This window comes from Panthera pardus, unplaced genomic scaffold, assembly GCF_024362965.1.
Source record: "Panthera pardus isolate Hobbes unplaced genomic scaffold, ASM2436296v1 HiC_scaffold_24, whole genome shotgun sequence".
In the NCBI taxonomy this organism is placed as follows: domain Eukaryota; kingdom Metazoa; phylum Chordata; class Mammalia; order Carnivora; family Felidae; genus Panthera; species Panthera pardus.
The window spans coordinates 28,947,351-28,968,460 of NW_026526810.1; the positions used below are offsets into that span (position 1 = coordinate 28,947,351).

The following is a 21,110-nucleotide window of genomic DNA, read 5'->3' on the forward strand; positions in this document are numbered from 1 at the left end:
ATTCTCCAAACAGATGGACCTGGGCTCCTTGGAGGTGTGAGTGATTTCAGGCCTGGGGCAGGAAAAATATAAAATGAGCCTAGAGCATTGTGTAGAGCCATAGAGTAAGAAATTGCTGGGGGAAAAAAAAAAGATGCTTTGAAAGGACAAAGATGCAAACTTCAAAGGGCTCCCAGGGGCCAAAACTGAAACAATTTGAGCAACAAAAGCAATCAACACTAGTACTGTTTCTAATCCAGAGAATAAAATAAAAATCCAAGAATGTGTATAGATATAAACAAATGATCAAATAAAATAAGTTAATGCGGGGAAGGACAACTCTTTCTTACAGAAGAAATAAAATTAATAAATGTAAGAGAAAGAAGTGGAATAGAAAATCACCATCAAACCATCAAAGGAGGGGCAACTGTGTGCCTCAGTTAAGCATTCACCACTTGATCTCAGCTCAGGTCTTGATCTCACAGTTGTGAGTTCAAGCCCCACAATGGGCTCCACACCTACTTAAAAACAAATCAGGGGCACCTGGTGGCTCAGTTAAGCGTTGGACTCGATTTCAGCTCACGACTGGTGAGACCACATCCCGTGAAAAATATACAAAAACTATATACTATCTTTAGACTTATTTCTACACCTAAAATTATTATAAAATAACAAGTTGAAGAAAATCCCATAATGATCAAATATAGTAACATTTTTTGCATGATCTCCTATAAGGATAAACCTTAAAGGTTTATTTCCAAATTACTGTCTTTACTGCCCTAAAGGCTATACAATGACATTATCAGGGTCTACAAAACTAAAAATTTGAATGTTTCTGTCCCCTGGAAATTCACGTTGAAACCCTAACCCTCAATGTGATGGTACTTGGTGGGGGGACCTTTGGGAGGTGATTAGGTCATGTGGGCAGAGCCCTCATGAGTGAGATTAGTGCCTTTATAAAAGTGGTCCCAGAAAGCTCCCACGCCCCTTCCACTACATGAGGAGAACAGAGGGAAAAGACAGATGTCTACTGATCAGAAAGCAAGTCCTTACTAGAAACTAAATCTGCTGGCACAGGTCTTAAATTTCCCGGCCTCCAGAACCATAAGAAATAAATGTCTATAGTTTATTAGCTACCCAGTTTATGTTATTTTGTTACAGCAGCCCAAATGGACTGATATTGACATTCAGAAAAAAAATTCCTAACTTGTCCACCCAACCTTTCTTCTCCAGACACATATACTCTAAAAAACAAGCAGCATATTCCATTTAAAGAAGAAATTCTGTGTCTTCAACCCATGCATCTAATTGCAGTGATACTGTCAAATTAACAGTGGCTCAGTATTTGATTTTTAAAATGAAATATTTTATGTTGACCTAGAAAAATCTAACTAATCTAAGTCTGTATGGAAGGACTATGACAAAACATAAATCAGAGAAGTTAAAAAAAAAAAGACATCTTAAGATATGATTTTGATAGAGGCAAAAAGCTTTAGCAGTACCTTCTTATATCATCCATCATTTAAAAGGGAATTCTTATTCATAAGTCTCAATCTATGAATCAGATAGGTACTTCCCCAAACCAATTCAGTTTAGACCACAGCTAAACACGCATAATACTAAGATGGCCTCATTCACATATTCAAGCTACCAAGAGTCCCATCAATTCTTCTGTAGCTTAATGTTATCCATCCTTCATAATTCAAATGGGTAAGTACCCTAAGTCTATACTGATTGAAGTATAAAATGATATAAAATAATGCAAAATACACTCTTTCAGATAAAATTCCAGATTCCTCCTTTAAAAGTTAATTTTAAAAGTTTTAAATTCATTTTATAAGAACATAAGCAAAGATACCTCACACAAGTCTATTAGAAAGTCAAATGTATCTCAGCTTTATGCATGTTATAAAAGAGACTATTTTTCAAATCAAATAGTTCTTATGATATAAAGATTTTAGAAACGTATTTTGTTAACATTACCTAGAAAATAGCAAAAAAGAATTTATTTTTCAGATTTTGGTTTCCAAAAAAGGAAAATCCCTTTGTTTGATATTGTTTGGAAATTCAAATTTATATGTCCACGTATTAAGAAATATGTTTTTCTGTGGTACCTGGGTAGCTCAGTTGGTTAAGTGTCCGACTTAGGCTCAGGTCATGATCTCACGGTTCATGAGTTCGAGCCCCACATCAGGCTCTCTGCTGTCAGCACAGAGCCTGCTTTGGATCCTCTGTCCCCACACCTCTCTCCCCTGCTCACACATTTTCTCTCAAAAATAATAAAATAAACATTAAAACAAAATATTATGTCTTTCTTTCGCCAAGAGATTCCTGAGCAGCCTAGAAAACATTTTATTAACTACGTAGGCTCATATTTTAATTTTTCCTTCTATCTTCCATTTTTAAAATACTCATAATTTCAGGAATCACAAACAAGTATAAGCGATTCAATACAAATTTCAGAGAAACTAATTCCAACTTTAACCACTAAAACACAGTTTTATATTAGAATCAGTTTTATTTCATTAAAAAATTTATGTACTCTAAAATACTTCTGTTACTAGGACAGATATTAAAACACATAATGATTACTTCCAAAATGTTCTGTTTAAATTTACTAGGAAAGAAAACAGAATTAAAAACATTTGTGTGCCTTTTATTTTTTTTCTTTAGAGCAGGAAGTAGCTTGACCTTTATCACATACATAAACTTTAATTTTTTTTTTTTTGATATTAGAATGATGGCTTTATTTTTATTTATTTATTTATTTATTTATTTATTTATTTATTTATTTTTATTTTTTAATATATGAAATTTACTGTCAAATTGGTTTCCATACAACACCCAGTGCTCATCCCAAAAGGTGCCCTCCTCAATACCCATCACCCACCCTGCCCTCCCTCCCACCCCCCATCAACCCTCAGTTTGTTCTCAGTTTTTAACAGTCTCTTATGCTTTGGCTCTCTCCCATTCTAACCTCTTTTTTTTTTTTTTTTCCTTCCCCTCCCCCATGGGTTTCTGTTATGTTTCTCAGGATCCACATAAGAGTGAAACCATATGGTATCTGTCTTTCTCTGTATGGCTTATTTCACTTAGCATCACACTCTCCAGTTCCATCCATGTTGCTACAAAAGGCCATATTTCATTTTTTCTCATTGCCACGTAGTATTCCATTGTGTATATAAACCACAATTTCTTTATCCATTCATCAGTTGATGGACATTTAGGCTCTTTCCATAATTTGGCTATTGTTGAGAGTGCTGCTATAAACATTGGGGTACAGGTGCCCCTATGCATCAGTACTCCTGTATCCCTTGGATAAATTCCTAGCAGTGCTATTGCTGGGTCATAGGGTAGGTCTATTTTTAATTTTCTGAGGAACCTCCACACTGCTTTCCAGAGCGGCTGCACCAATTTGCATTCCCACCAACAGTGCAAGAGGGTTCCTGTTTCTCCAGGAATCTCCAGCATCTATAGTCTCCTGATTTCTTCATTTTGGCCACTCTGACTGGCGTGAGGTGGTATCTGAGTGTGGTTTTGATTTGTATTTCCCTGATAAGGAGCGACGTTGAACATCTTTTCATGTGCCTGTTGGCCATCCGGATGTCTTCTTTAGAGAAGTGTCTATTCATGTTTTCTGCCCATTTCTTCACTGGGTTATTTGTTTTTTGGGTGTGGAGTTTGATGAGCTCTTTATAGATTTTGGATACTAGCCCTTTGTCCGATGTGTCATTTGCAAATATCTTTTCCCATTCCGTTGGTTGCCTTTTAGTTTTGTTGGTTGTTTCCTTTGCTGTGCAGAAGCTTTCATAAACTTTAATTTTTTTTAAACGTAAGCAAAATTAAGACTTCTACTGGAAATAAGAACTTGGCATTTAACTGCTCACAGCATTGTCTTATTTTTAAAATCAATTACTTCAGAAAATTAACACCTCTTTCTAAAAAATAATCTCTAATTAGTTTTCATACAGTTGTCTGTCACTTCACATATGATTACACAGCACGGTTAAGATACTCTCGATTCAGTTTTCTAAGCCAAAGGTCAACAAACTTTTCTTAAAGGGCTAGATTTTAGGCTTGCAGGCTCTACAGACACTGTTGGAACTAGAGAACTCTGCCACTGTAGTGCTAAGACAGCCACAGACAATACATAATGAATGGACGTGACTATGTTCCAATAAAATTTTATTTAAAATAGGTGAGTGGCCTGTGGGCCATAGTTTGCTGATTCCTGCAACCAGGCAAACAGATCTGATTATCAATATATAATACCCTCAGTAAACAAATCATCACATGTTCCCTTGTTTCCGAAAGTTATTATGTCCTCTTAAGTCTAGAAGCGAAACATCAGTTATTTATATGATAAAGAAATCATTAAAACACGTTGAGGTCAGAATCTCAGATAAACTGAAGAAATGTGCTAATAGAGAGCACACATTAAAATATAAGTTTCAAAATGTATAGTGGGGATATGATTAATTTTAACCAAGCAATCTTACATTAATCAAATGAAAGAATTTAAACTCTATTATTACATGTCTGGTTTCAAACTCAAAATATATTTAATCAAAACTTCAGTTTTTTGGTCAGATTCCTAGATAAATAAAATTTAAAGCTTTTAAGTCAGGTTCTAGTTCCAGATAAAATGGGTTAATCATACTCCAACCTGTCTGAGTAAAGGTAGCTACAAGACCTGGATAGAATACATGAATAGCTACTTTGTTTTATTATAATTATTTTTTTTTTATTTTTGAGAGAGAAAGAGAGACAGACAGAGTGTGAGCAGGGGAGGGGTAGGGAGAAAGGGAGACAAAGAATCTGGAGCAGGCTCCAGGCTCTGAGCTGTCGGCACAGAGTCTGACGCGGGGCTCAAACCCACAACCGTGAGATCATGACCCGAGCCAAAGTTGGACACTTAACCAACTAAACCACCTAGGCGCCCCTTGGAACAGCTACTTTAGAACTCTGAAAAGTAAACAGGAGCACAAAGATTGGGTCAGAAGACCAGAACTTGAAGTACCACTGAAACATCATTTTCCAGTATGTAAACCTCCAGTTCAGGTATCCTCTAGCCTGAACCTAATACCACCCCAAAACTAGAAGTGGGCATTAGTGCTGGCTCTAGGGGAGGGAAAGGGATCTTCCAACTAAAAGGAAAGTGTGGAAATCCCTCCCCCGTTCCCTCAAGCTCAGCCTCCTGCAGCAGCTTTGGCAATGGAGGCCCATTAGGACCCTAAAACTCTGAGGAAGGGAAAACCTCCCTCTGATTAGAGGAGCTGTGGTCCAAAGAGGATGTGGAGAATCCCTGTTGCTTTCTCTCTGTTATTCTGCCACTTGGCGCTGGATATGGGCACAGTTGTAGGGACTGCACATTAGAGAAGAAAAAATAAAGCTCCACCTTTCTGGTCAGAGAAAAGGGGAGCCCTGAGGAATCAGAAATTACTGGGAGATCCCAAAGAAGAGCAGCTTCGGAAAGCAATGCTTCAAAGTTGTTTATGGACTCCCAGGCTCATCTCAAGCAGCACATGTGTGTATCTGACCCAGACAAGCACAGACTTTGAGACTTAACTATGATATAGACCACTACCCAAGTTCCAGAATGGCCCATGTGTCATGCACATGTGGGACAGATCCATAGAGCATGGCAAAGGCTCTGAAAATCCAACTAATGTTGTAGTCACAACTCACAGGAACTTGCATCCTTAACCAAACTGGGCTATTTGCCTACTAAAACAAATACATCAACATTCTGCACAGGAACTGAACAAGACCCAAAGTCTCATAACATACTAGTCAAACTCTCCAGGATATAATCCAAAATTACTTGGCAAATGAACAACCAGGAAAATCTCAACTTGCATGGGAAAAGATGCCTACACCAAGGAAATACAGTTGCTAGAATTGAGGAAGATATTAAAGATATTAAAGCAATCCATCATAGAATGCTTCACCAAGTAAAAGCAAACATTCTTGAAACAAATGGATAGATAGAAAGTCCCAAAAAAGAAACAGAAGATATAAAAAGAGAACCAAACTCAAATCTCAGCAGTGAAAAAGTATCAATAACCAAAATTAAAAGCTCACTAGATGAACTCAACAGTAGAAAAGAGATAACAAAAGATGAAGTCAATGAATACAGAGGAACAGAATTTATCCTCTGTGAACAGAGAAAAAGATTAAAAACAAAACAAAACAGGAAGAGTGCCTCAGATCCCACATTAATGACACCAGAATCCCAACAAAGGGCACCTGAGTGGCTTAGTCGGTTAATGGTCTGACTCTTGATTTCGGCTCAGGTCATGGTACCACAGTTCATGAGATCAAGCCCTGTGTTGGGCTCTGTGCTGACAGTGCGAAGCCTGCTTGGGATTATCTTTCTCCCTCTCTCTGCCCCCCCCACCCTCTACCTACACACACGCTCTCTCTCAAAAATAAATAAACTTTTAAAAAATCCTAATATGAGAGTATTTCAGTATTTGTTGAATTTGTTGAAAGACAAAAACTTAGAGTTTCAAGCAGCCCAGCCAACTCCCCAAAGAGAATAAATATAAAGAAATCCATGAATAGCCACATTTAGAAAACTTTAGACAAAAAGTCTTGAAAGCAGCCAGAAAAATTTAACGTTACTTAGAGGGGGAAAGTGTTCAAATGACTGTGAATCTATTTTCAGAAATCATGCAGACCAGAAGGAAGTAGAACATTTTTAAAGTGCTGAAAGAAAAGAACTGTCCACCCAGAATTCCATAACCAGCAAAAATATCCTTCAGAGATGAAAGTCAAATAAAGACATTCTTAGATGAAGGAAAACTTAGAGAATGTTTTGACAGCAGGAGTGCTGTAAAAGAATTGCTAAAGGAAATTCTTCCAACAGATGGTAAATAACGCCATAAGGAAACTGAAACATCAGTAAGGAAGAGCAATGTAACTGTTAAATATCGAATTAAATATAATGGACTATTCTTATCCTCTTGAGTTCTTTAAATATGTTTGATAGTTGAAAGCATGAAGTATAACCTTCTGTGGTGGAGCTTTCAATGTATGTCATACAATACAATATATAACACAACTACAGCATAAAGTGGAGGGCACAGTAAAGGGACTGACTGTATGATGGTACAGTTTCTATGAGCCACATAAAGTAGCAAAATCTTGATGCTAAGTAGACTGAAAAGTTAAGCACGTTGTAACTTCCAGAGCAATCACTAAAAAACAAACCGTAAAAAGATATAATTAAAAACAATCAATAAATTATCATAGAATACCTAACCAAAACACACACACCAACACACACACACACACGCACACACCAAACACTCTAAATGAAGGCAGGAAAGGGAAAATTGAGAAATAAAAACAGGGGTAACAAATGGAAAGAAAGAATAAGAAAACAGTAAATGTATGAGGCGCCTGGGTGGCTCAGTCGGTTAAGCGTCCAACTTCAGCCCAGGTCATGATCTCACAGTCCGCAAGTTCAAGCCCCGCATCAGGCTCTGTGCTGACAGCTCAGAGCCTGGAGCCTGCTTTGGATTCTGTGTCTCCCTCTCTCTCTCTGCCCCTCCCCTGCTCATGCTCTGTCTCTGTCTCAAAAATAAACAAAAACATTAAAAAAAAAAAAAAAAAAGAAAATGGTAAATGTAAATTCAAACATATCAATAATTACATTAAATGTAAAAGATCCAAACACATCAATTAAGGGAAAATCAAAAAAGAATAGTAGAAAGAAGCATTCTTTAAATACAATGTCATAAGTAGTGAGCCACTCACAAAAGGGGCCACGAGCCAAGGAAAGTGAGCACCTTTAGAAGGTGGAAAGAACAAGGAAACAAATTATCCCACAGAGCTTTCAGAAAGAAACAAAAGTCTTGCGGACACCTGGACTTTAGCCCAGTGAAACTGGCTTCAGAACTGTGAGACAGTAAATTTGTCCTGTTTAAGCCACTGTTTGTGGTAATTTGTTAAAGCAGCAACAGAAAAGTAATGCACTGGATCACAAAACAAACCTCTACAAACTTAAAAAAAAAAAATTAAAACCATACAAAGGATGTTATCTGCAATAAAATTAAACTAAATTATCAGTAACAGAAAGATAACAAGATATTCTCCCAAGAGGAAGAAATTGCAAACACACTTGTAAGAAACCCATGGATCAGAGGCAAAATAGAAAATACTTTGAAATCAACAAAAATAAGACACTATCAAAATTTGTGGAATGCAGCTAAAGCAATCCTTAGAGGATAAGTTTTGGCATTAAAATACATTAGAAAAAAGAAAATCTAAAATTAACAATCTAAGCTTTCAGCTTAAGAGACTGGAAAAAGAAGAGCAAACTAACAAGTAGAAGGAAGGAGATAATAAAGAGCAGGAATCAATGAAATCGAAATTAATATTTAAAAAACCAATAAAACCTAAATTAGCTCTGTGAAAGATCAAGACAAGCAAGAATGGTAAGACAAAAAGGGAGAAGACATAAATTCTCAGTACCAGTACAAATGGGGAAATTTCACAATAGACTGTACAAACATTTAAAGAATAACAAGGAAATACTGTGAGCAAGTCTCTATGCACACAACTCCCTGAAACCATAAACTACTACTATTCACATATATTAATATGGATAAGCTGCACAGGCTGTAACTATTAGATAAATTGAATTTGTAGTTAAAAACTTGCAAAAGAAGAAATTCTCCAGGCCCAGATGTCTTCGCTAATGAAATCTACCAAATATTTGAAAAACAGATTAATAAGACTGATAAGACTAGCAAGTAAGAAATAAAACTGTCCCTATTTGCAAAAAACATTATTGTCTACTTAGAAAATTCCAAGGAATACAAACAAACAAACAAAACCCTCCTGGAACTAATAAATGAGGTTATCAAGGTCAAAATATAGAAGGTAAACATCAATTATATTTACACATACTAAACAGTGAACAATTCAGAACCCCCAAAGTTTTAAAATAATGTTATTTAAAATAGTTCCATAGAAACAAAATACTTAGGTATAAATCTGATAAAACATGTACAGGATCTGTATGCTAAAAACTACAACATGCTGATGAAATACGTCAAAGATGATGCAAGTAAGTAGAAGGACATACCGAGTTCACAGACTGGAAGACTCAAAACAGTAAAGATGTCAATTCTCTCCCAAACTGGTCTACATATTTAATTCAATTCCAACAAAAATCCCAGGATTTTTTGTTGTTGTAGAGAAGCTGATTTTCAAACTAATATGGAAAGGCAAAAAATCTAAAATAGCCAAAACTATCAAAAAACAAATTTAAAAAAAAGAAAAAAAGTTGGAGGAACTATACAATCCAATGGATCAGCAGTGCCCACAAATAGCTCCACACAAACACAACCACCTGATTTTTGGTAAAGGTGCAAAGATAATACAATAAGAAAAGGATAGTTTTTTGACAAACTGTGCTGGAACAACTGAGTGTCCAAATGCAAGAAAAAAAAAAAAAAAGAATGAATGAATTTTTACCTAAACCTCTTATATTATATAAAAATTAACTGAAATGGATCATAAACCTAAATGTAAAATATAATACTATAAAACTTTTTACCTACCCCCCTCCCCAAAATAGGACAAAATTTTTGTGACCTAGGGCTAGGTAAAGAGTTGTTAGACATGACAACAAAATACAACCCATTAAACAAGAAGGGATACATTGGATTTCATCAAAATTAAAAAATTTTGCTCTGGAAATTTTTTTTTACCATAATATAAAGACAAGCTATACACAGGGAGATAATGTTTGTAAATTAAATATGCAACAAAGAATTTGTACCCAGAATAATAAAGAACTCTCAAAACTCAGCAGTAAGAAAACACTCCAATTTGAAAGAAAGAAGGAAAGAAAGAAAGAAAGAAAGAAAGAAAGAAAGAAAGAAAGAAAGAAAGAAAGAAAGAAAGAAAACAATCCAATTTAAATATGAACAAAAAGCATACTGATCAGAATGGTTAAAATAAAAAAACATGGTAACACAAAATGCTGCCAAAAATGGAGAACAACAGGAACTCACATGCGCTGCTGGTGGGAATGAAAAATGGCAAAACCACTTTGAAAAACAGTTTGGTGGTTTCTTATAAAGTTAAATTTACACTTACACAACCCAGCAGTCAAACTCCTAGATATCTACTCAGGCCAACTGAAAGCATATTCACACAAAAATCTGTATACAATTGTTTAATGGAAGCTTTACTCAAAATCACCCAAAACTGAAGGAACCAAGATGTCCTTCAATGGGCTGTTTAAAAAGAAAATGATTAAAGGAAATAATTTAGGTGATACAAACAAATTGTATTTAACACTTTATGAGGTAGACAGTCATCCTTCCAACAACTGAAAATGGGGCAGAAGGCAGGAAGCTTTTATAGAATAAAGAATAAAGAACAAGGAAGAGAGAAACAGAAAATATCCGACTGGCTAGAGCCACACAGTCAACCTCATTTGGGGTGAGAAGGCCCAGAGGTGGCCTGGTAAACACCAGGGACTGGTTGACTAGAGATACCGTGTTTCTGGTCAAGCGGAGCTTTCATAGGGACACAGGTTTGCGGATGTGGCACCTAGAGCAGGAACAGCTCTATCTCGGGCCTAGAAAGTTGTTTCAACGAGATGAAGGGATAAAACAACTGTGGTAAATGCCTACAACAGAATACGCTGCAGGAATAAAAAGGAGTGAACCATTTGATTCACGTGACATGGAGAAAACTTAAATGCACTTTGCTAAGTGAAAGAAGTCAGATCCAAAAAGTTACATAGCATATGACTGCATGTGTATGACACACCGGAAAGGGCAAAACAGCGTGAAAATAAAAGAGATTAGTGGTTGTCAGGGAAGGGGGGATGTGGGAATGGCTGACTTACAGAGCAGGTATGTGAAGTGAGTCGTGGGCTGGGGAGCCCTATAGGACTGAGCCCTTCACCTGTGGAATCTGCTACTATCTCCAGGCAGATGGTGTCAGAACTTTAGTGCAATTTTGTGATTTATAACAAATACATACACTTGGTCATTCAGATGACCAACGTATATTTCTCACATATATTTTGCCTTCATGGTTCCTGGCTCACTGTTCCAAAACTTCCTGAGCAATAAGAGCAACAGGAACATCCTTTGTTATATTTGGTCCCTTGTTATTCGAACAGGCCCCTTTTTCCATCACAACTGGGTTTGTGTTAATGAGGTGACTTCCATAAAATAACTGAGTAAGGATGGAGACTGATTTCTGGAAGAACCAACCCCGTGATTAGGGGGTTGGAAATTTCAGTTCCACTCCCCACCTCCGGCCTGACCTCCAGGGAAGGGATAGGGACTGGAGGTGAATCGACTGCTAATGGCCAATGACTAAATCAATCATGGCTATGTAATGAAGCCTCCATAAAAAAAAAAAAAAAAAAAGAAGAAGAAGAAAAAAGAAAAACCAGGAACGGTTTCAGAGAACTTCTAGGTTGGTAAGTACAAGAGTGTTTGGAGAGAGTGGTATGCTCCTAAAGGGCATAGAGGCTTCGCACCTTTTTCCCATATCTCGCTCTAGGCATCTCTTCCATCTGGCTGTTCCAGAGCTATATTCTTTTTTAATAAACCAATAATCTAGTAAGTAAAATGCTTCTTTGGGTTCTGTGAGGTGCTCTAGCAAATTAATCAAGCCCAAAGGAGGGGGTCATTGGAACCTCTGATCTACAGCTGGAGGCTCAGAATCACTGGTGTCAACCTAGACTTGCAACTGGTGTGTGTGTGTGAACTGAGGTGTGGGGTGGCAGCCAGTCAGATGGGACTGAGCCCTCAACCTGTGGAATCTGATGCTACCTCCGGGTAGATGGTGTCAGAATTTAGTGGAATTGTAAGTCACCCAGCCTGGTGTCTGAGAACTGCTTGTTGGTGTGGGGAACTCCTCTGCCCTCCACACCCACACATACACAAGTTGCAAGTAGGTCCAGAACCTTTTAACAGAAGAATATTCAGAGTGATGAAACCGTATGGTACTGGGGTAAGCGGATAATGACCCTGTGCCTTTGCCCAAACCCGCAGAACTGTACATTGCAAAAAGTGAACTTTAATGTATGCGAATTTTTAAAAATCCACTACGATATTAGGGAAATCTTAAGATAGAATGCAGTCTGTGACAAATGAATCTGATGGTACTGCAAATGAATGGCAAAACCCCACTGAAGAGCTTAGGAGGAAAATGAGCTGATTTAAGTAACTTTGGAAAACCACATCTTAAGTGGAAACTTTAAGGCCAAATACAAAAGGGCCTATACATAAACACTGTAGTCTAGTTGGTAAGTTTATTTCTCATGAGAGTACTGGTTAATTCTGAATTTGCTTTTTACATGTATACTGGGGTGGAACAAGTAAGTAAATAGGCCAGGTTTCTCGTTCTCAGAGAAGTTGCAGATAAGCTCAAAGGAGAAAGCTAGAATGAACCCTAAGGTACTGAATGAGAGTCACAGACGCTGGTAGGAACTTAACATATATGCTGCTTAATATATAATACAAACGGATAAATACAGAAACAATTAAAGGTGTGTACAGACGCATCAATTAGCATCCAGATGTTTAATTCCTACCTCTGTCCTCTGAAAAGGCCTAGAAAGAGTGACACCCCAATAAAAACACCCCGACACTGGTCTCTAAACACCATTCTCCAATACCAGCTCTACACCAGAGCTCAGAGAAATGCCTGATTCTAGGAGTAGGGTGGAGACAATACACGATGAGTCTGGAGCATCTTCTAGGGCCAGAAGTCAAGGAAGTACTCAAAAAACGTCAAAGGGACACAGGGGTCAACGATGAAATAATTTTAGCAACAAAATAAATAACACAGCTTGGACTGTAAGCCAATGTATAAAATAAGTGTACATAAGGACGTAAATGACTGAATGAATGACTCAATGAATGAAAGGGACAAACTTCCTTATGGAAGAATTCCTAATAATATATGTAGACAGACCCTCATCGATAAAAAAGCATCCCCTTGAGTGCAGGCTAGAATTAGTGACTCACTTCCAAAGAACAGATGATGGAAAGACAAAAAATAATTTTACAGTGTAGAAACCTAGCAAATACTACCTTAACCAAGTGATATTATCATATACCCCCTGATAGGATGTGATGAGAAGGGAGGGCACTTTGCTATCATACCTTTGATATTCTTCCCTAAAACCATTGGCCTTGGTGTAATCATAAGGAAACATCAGATAAACCCAAATTGAGGGACATTCTCCAAAATACCTCACTAGTATTAGTACTCAAAACTATGAAGGTCATTAAAAGCAAGGAAAGACTGAGAAACTGCCAGAGACCATAGGAGACTAAGGAGGCACAACAAATGCAATGTGGAATCCTTGGAACAGAAAAAGGAGACTACTGGGAAATCTGAGTTTAGAATCTGGAACTTGGGTAACATAAGGTACCAAAACTGGCTTCTTCGTTTTGGTTTTGTAAGATGTTATCATTACAGGAAGGTGGGTGACAGGTATACGGGGATTCTCTGTATTGTCTTCACAACTTTTCTGTAAGTCTAAAATTATCCCAAAACAAAGTTTCTAGTATTTTAAAGAATGGACAAAAGACGTGGACAGACCCGAAGAGAATATGTGTATGGCAAAAAAACACGACAAAATGTTTGACATCATTAACTATTAGGAAAATGCAATTTAAAACCATTATCAGATATCGTTCCAAATCCATTAGAATGGCTGTAATTAAAAAGAATGACCACTTGCAGACACCGCAGCCCCAGAGCTGGTCATCCGCTCAGTCATAGTCAACCCCACCATGTTCTTCATTCTTCAATTATCATTGTGGATGGTAAGCCCTCCAGCTGTTTCCTTTGAGCTGTTTGCAAAGTTCTAAAGATAGGAGAAAACTTCTGTGCTCTGAGCACTGGGGAGAAAGGATGTGGTAATAAAGGTTTCTGCTTTCACAGGATTTACATGCCAGGGTGATGACTTCACATGCCATAATGGCACTGGCGACAAGTCCATCTATGGGGAGAAATGTGATGATGAGAATTTCATCTTGAAGCACACAGATCCTGGCATCCTGTCCATGGTGAACGCTGGACCCAACGAACAGTTCCCCGTTTTTCATCTGCACCGCCAAGACCAGGTGGTTGGATGGCAAGCACGTGGTGATTGGCAAGGTGAAGGAGGGCATGAATATCGTGGAAGCCACAGAGTGCTTGGAGTCCAGGAATGGCAAGACTAGCAAGAAGATCACCACTGCTGACTGTGGACGAATCTAATAAATCTCACTTGTGTTTTATCTTAACTACCAGACATTCCTTCCGTAGCTCAGGAGAGGACCCCTTCACCCCCACCTGTTTGAAATACCCTGTAATCTTTGTGCTCTTGCTGCCGTTCTATAGGTTCCATATTTTTCCTTACTCCCCTCCAAGTTTAGGTGGACTGCAGTGTCAAGTTTATGATTATGAATTAAAAACTAAACAAACAAAAAAGAATGACTGTACCAAGTGCCAGCAAACAGAACTAGAACTATCACACATGGCTGATGGGAATACAAAGTGGTGCAACCAATTTAGAAACTGGCAATTTCTTACGAAGTTAAATTATACAATTACCAACAATCCCACCGCTATGTATTTACCCAAGAGAAATGAACACTCACATTCATAAAAGCCTGTACACAAATGTTTATAACATCTCTATTCAAAATAGCTACAAACTCGAACAATTCAAAGTCCTTCAATGAATTAAGGGATAGTGGTACATCCATACAATTAACTACTACTCAGCAATAAAAGTGAATGAAATAATGTTACACAAAACAACTTAGTTCACATGAAATCTTAAGGCACTATGCTGAGTAAATGCATGTGTAACAGTGTCAAATAGCTAAATACTCTATGATCCCATTTAGTGTCATTTTTGAAAAGACAAAACTAAAATGACAAAGTGGTTGCTAGAAGTTATGGGTGGAGTCGGGAGGGTACAAGTACAAAGGGAGAGCATGAGGGAGTTTATGAACTAATAGAACTGTCTGGATACGGACTGCGATGACAGTTACACTAACTTATACACGATAAAATTCATCATCTGTTCACAAAGTAAATTTTACTGCATGCTCACTTTAAAAATTAATTTCTGATACTTAACCAAATCATCTTTAAGTCATCAAGATTTTTCCAGGATGTTTGGTTTGGATTTTACTATCTGTAAAAATCCTCTTGTTAATTCTGGCTATTTTAACATAGAACAAATGACACATTTCTCAGCTCAGTCCTAACATGTAGAATCACTGGGGGATCAATAGCCTAGAAGACAATTCCTCTAGTCAGTGCATCACCTGCAAAGGAGTCTGATCTACCAACAATCACAATCTCACCTAATTGAAGAGTAAATCCTGGCGTGCAGTTAATGGCATCATAAAAGAACATTCATTAATTTTTTAAAGAGAATACTGATTTATGGGGCCCCTGGATGCCTCAGTCAGTTGAGCAACTGACTCTTGATTTCAGTTCAGGTCATGAGATGGAGCCCTTCAACAGGCTCCTCGCTGTATGTGGAGCCTGTTTGAGATCCTCTCTCTCGCTCTCTCTCTCTCTCTCTCTCTGCCTCTCTTTCCTCCTCTGTTTCTTTCCCCTGCTCTTGGTCTCTCTCTCTCTCTCTAAAAAAAACAAAACTAAAAACAACTAATTAATTAATTAATTTAAAAAAAGAATATTGATTTATAGCCAGAGAATTCCAGGGAAGGGAAAAATGGGATTAATTCTACTTCCAATGTATTGAGAACATTCTAAAAATGAGAGAGTAAAACATAATCATTTGTCCCCGCATCTATTATCAGGGAAAATTAATTGTTTTATTTGAATAAGAAGGTGGTGAAGGATATAAATCAAGTGACATAATATTTCAGAATTCTACTCTTCTGCAAGAGTTTTACCTCAACTAATACAGTACTACTGTAAGCTTCCATTATACCATCCACACACATAGCACAAAACATTCAAATGCATCCACTACAACAATTGGTTTAAATTTTAAAATCTAAGTAAAAAGGTACACCTTTCTGGAAAACACCTTTATTATTATTTAATCTATTTGATTCCTAGGTTTATCTCAGGTGTTATTTTTAAAAATCATATTTTGGCAACTATCTTATTTATTTATTTATTTATTTTTTATTTATTTTCTTTTTGAGACAGAGAGAGACAAAGCATGAACGGGGGAGGGTCAGAGAGAGGGAGACACAGAATCTGAAACAGGCTCCGGGCGCTGAGCTGTCAGCACAGAGCCCGACGCAGGGCTCGAACTCACGGACCGCAAGATCATGACCCGAGCCGAAGTCAGCCGCCCAACCGACTGAGCCACCCAGGCGCCCCGGCAACTATCTTATTTAAATGAAACTCACTGACTACTTGTTTTAAAGGATACAATTGCTCTCAGTTGTGCTAGTAAATTTAGCAACAATCTTAAAGTATAAAATTTTAAAAATATAAAATCTTAAAGTATAAATTTCACTTTATACTTTATTTTAAAAGAACCAGAGATTTTTTTTTTTTTTTTTTTAAAGCCAATCTCCAACTGCACTAATTTCAAGTGGAAAACAAAAAACTTCTGTGAGGAACAGTTTTTGCCTTAAGGCTTTTTGTTTCCCTAATATTACATTCAATTAGAAGTGAAATGGCCTGCTTCAAGAACTTAGGTTTATTTTCCCCAGAAACACATTTGGAAAAATATATGACTTACATCTGGAACCATATCCTTGCAAACTGAAGCCATTTGTGTGCAGTCGCTGTAATAGTTCACTGAGGCCAGTTTAGTTTTAACACCCACTGACACAGTGCCTACTGCAAATCAGTCTGCTTAGTCCTCCATGTAATCTTCTCAGTAAATGTTCAATTTACTAAACAAAGGCTGCTTCAGTAATTCAGGTCTGACTTCTAAAGATGCAAATATACCTGTCAAAAGCTTTCAGTAAGTCAGTAAATTTCATCTCTGTGGCATTGCAAGTATTTAAGTCACTCCTATATGTTCATGTCCAAAACCATGGAGGGTTTTCCCCCTCTTCTTAGAAAAATCAACAGAACCTCAGTCATTTTCATTATTGTAGTGTTATACTTCCAGCCCTCTTCAAATCTCCATTTAATAAGTTTTTGCATATGAACTAAATCCAATAGGATACCACAGTTTCCAAGACACTGAAGCATCAAAAAAAAAAAAAAAAAAAAAAAACCAAAAAGCTCACAGAAATCAACATTATCTATTAATACTTTAAAGATTACAGTGCATTGGGGCACCTGGGTGGCTCAGTGCGTTAAGCGGCCGACTTCGGCTCAGGTCATGATCTCAGGGTTTGTGAGTTCAAGCCCGTGTTAAACTCTATGCGGACAGATCAGAGCCTGGAGCCTACTTCGGATTCTGTGTCTCCTTCTCTCTCTGCCTCTCCCCTGTTCACGCTTTGTCTCACTATGTTTCTCAAAAATAAATAAATGTAAGAAAAATTTTTTTAATAAAAAATAAAAATTAAAAAAATAAAAGGTTACAGTGCATTAAACCACGTCTATAAAATAAAAGTAGCTATCACCTACCTAGACCCACATTAATAACGCTCAAACTTAACAGGACAATAGCCATCTCAACTTAAGCAAATGAAATGAATTTTCTAGCCACTGTTCCAAACTTTCTTTTATCAGAAATGAGACTTTGTATAAATATACTTAGGCTACTTGTTTGGAGACACGAAGAGTCATATGGATAAGAAATCATCCATAAGTAATGTTAAATTACCAAAGAATCATGAAGGAATTTTAGTTGGAAAGCTGTGTACTGACATGAAGAAGATGCCCTAAGACCCCATATGACATTTACACTTTGTAGTCCAAACCTGTGTAACAAATATATTTAACCACTTGCCAATAGTTCTGATAACAAGTTCTGTGGTGATCAAGTTTAAAATTAATGCTGGCATATGATCTATAAATCTTACATACCTATGCTTACTCCAATCCATCATTACTAGAGTTCCTCATTGCTGCTTTGGGATATTATATAGCACAGAATAACCTTGACCATCACTGAAAAAATTAAGAATTGGCTTTAAAAGTCTTTGAACAATTGGTAATCCCATGGTTTTTCACAAAACTTAGACTGACACTTGGCACATAGTGGGAGCACAACAGGGAGTTGTATATGAAGGAGACAGAGCTCTAGGAGTAGTACACAATCTCTCTCATGATTTTAATTTATTTTTACTCATTTATTTATTTTTCTTTCATTATTTTAAAAAGCTATCCATCCCCAGAAAAGCCATATTGAGAAATTTATTTTAATGTGCTTCTGGGTTGGCAATTCACTGTCTATTGATGAATATAGGGCTTAAAAACAACAGCTGAGGGGCGCCTGGGTGGCTCAGTCTGTTGAGTGTCCAACTTCAGCACAGGTCATGGTCTCACAGTTCGTGGGTTCGAGCCCCATGTTGGGCTCTGTGCTGACAGCTCAGAGCCTAGAGCCTGCTTCAGATTCTGTATCTCCCTTTGTCCCTCCCCCACTCATACTCTGTCTCTGTCTCAAAAGTAAACATTAAAAAAATTTTTAAAAAAACAACAGTTGATTTTTTTTTTTTTTAATTAGGTAAGTATTTCTGGCTGTTGAAACCTGGGGGAAAAAAAGCAAAAGTGCCAATTTAGATGATGACAGCATTTATAAAGCTATCTTTAGCACTTTGAAGTTTTAACTCAGAAAAGATGGAGTACATGATAATTCTTAAGGCCTTTTAAAAAATTCTTCAGCAGGTATCTGATTAAATCTTAAATTGTCATCTGAGTCTGGATTGATGAACTCAAAATTCCTCACTGCTTCTGGAGTAGAAAGTATCAGAAAAGAGAGAGAAGTCAGGTTCCTACCAATGCAAAGGAAAACCGAAGTAAGCCGTGAACGGTATCGGTTAAACCCTATTCTAGTGTGGCATGAGGAAAGGACCACAACAAGGGACACTAAGACCTGCTTTCAAAGAACTTACATAAACACGAAATACATGAAGAGTCCTTTATAAAGCACTGCTGTATCTGTTTTGCTTGTTTTTTTATAAGTAAACTGCTGTACACATATAGGCAGGGCAGGGAATGTGTCTGGTCTTTTCACCACAATAGCCCCAGTGCCTACCGCAATGCCTGGCACAGTGTAAGAAATCAAAAATTATTTGTTGGACGAATGAAGACTTTCAACAGTTATGTCAATACTGACATTTGGTTTCCTGGACTCTGGTGACCTAGCCCCTTTTGACAGACAGAATGGCCCTTCAAAGATGTCCTTGCTCCTTTCTCTCCTATCCCCAGCCTAGCTTCCCTTACATGGCAAAAAAGGCTTTCAGTTATAATTAAGATTATGGATACTAAGATGGGGAGATTGTCCTAAATCATCCAAGTGGGTCCAATCGAATCAATCACAAGAGTCCTTAAAAGCGGAAGAGAAAGACAAAAGGTGGCATCAGAGAGGTGAGACAGAAGAGGAAAGAGGAAATACCAGAAGTGTGAAAGAGGTGACCAATGTTGCTGGCTTTGAGAAGAGAGGTAAGAATGCCACAAGCCAAGAAATGAGGGTGATCTATAGGGGCTGAGAAGGGTCCTCATCTGACAGCCAGCAAGACAACTGGGATGTCAGCCCAACAACTGCAAGGAAAAGAATCCTACCTCCAGCTCCAGGCTCTGAGCTGTCATCACAAATCCCAACGTGGAGCTTGAACCCACAAAACATGAGCTCAGGACCTGAGCCAAAGTCGAACATTCAACCAACTGAGCCACCCAGGTGCCCTGAGAGCCCGACTCTTGATTTCAGCTCAAGTCATGATCCCAGGGTCATGGGATCAAGCCCCACTTTGGGCTCTGTGCTGAGCGTGGAGCCTGCTTAAGATTCATATTCATATTCTCTCTCTCTCTCTGTCTGTCTCTCTCTCTCTCTCTCTCCCCCCTGCCCCTTTCCCCCACTCATGCTCTCTAAAATAAAAAAATTTTAAGCTATAAAAAAATACACCCCCCACCTTTAACCTCTACTCTAGCACCCTGTCCTCTTGCCATCACCCTGACACTACTCCAACAAAAGATCTAAAATCTTTAAATGCTTCAATCTGATCAAATCTCCTATTAACTTTTATTCACGCTGCTCATACTTGTCACGATAAAGGAAATATCTTGTTTGAAGGAAGGGATACCTTGAAACAAAATGTGTGGTTCACCAATCACAAATTCTATTTTCTAGTTACAGTGTTCAGTCAGCATCCTACCAGAGTATATGACTGCCCCCACTGAATGGTTATAATAAAACTGCAAATTTCACATTCCTTGCAACATGCAGTACCAAGGACATATACCGAACTGTGTTATTAAAACAACCAGTATGTCAAATCCTGACTGACTTACCTTCGAAGGAAAAGCCTTTTGTTTTTAAATCTGGAACCATTTCTTTGCCTCTTTATATTTATACACTTGCTCTAAAATATTAAAAAAAAAAACCAACCTCATAAACAATCTGTTTAACAGTAATTAGAATTTTATCTAGTTAAAACAACAGCAGAGTGTGCCACAACACAGATGGCAAAACACTTTCTCCTTGCCTGATCAGTGTCAAAGAACCATTCTCCTATTTCACGATCAGGAATAATTTTGTTACAGGCTATCGCATTTATAGCACACACACTAGTGAGTGAAAAGACAGCTTTATTAAGAAAGCCATTGTTCAGCAGAACTCTTGGCTATTTCTCAATGTAAAGATTTTTCTTACTGCCCAGATAAAACCCAGCCAAATATATGATTAAGGAATCAGAATGGACGGAAGTCTGTACTATTGATTTCATTCCGGTTCCAAGTCCTTAAGCACACTAATTCCTTAAGGAACAGGTTCCCAAACTTGGAGCTTTTAAAAATCCCAATGCTCAAGTTATACCCCATACCAATTAACTCAGAATATCTGGGGATGGGGCAGGCATGACTATTCTTAAAGATCCCTAAGTGGTTCCAGTATGATTAGCGGTGTGGCATGGTATGGCGCACTGAATGGAATCAGAGGCCTGGGATCTGGCAGTGGGCCCTGCTATGAGCAAGCCTGGGCACATCAATGACTGGGTAGCCATTTCCTCATCTATAAAAAGGTAAGACTGGGC

At 37.7% G+C, this 21,110-nt stretch overlaps 1 protein-coding gene and 1 pseudogene across 4 annotated transcripts in view; one reads left to right on the forward strand and one right to left on the reverse strand.

Annotated features, from left to right (window-relative positions):
- Positions 1–21,110, reverse strand: part of GLCE (glucuronic acid epimerase) — a 114,415-nt gene that overhangs the window by 52,095 nt on the left and 41,210 nt on the right. The gene's annotated exons all lie outside the window — the stretch shown is intronic.
- Positions 13,770–14,238, forward strand: LOC109262568 (peptidyl-prolyl cis-trans isomerase A-like; annotated as a pseudogene).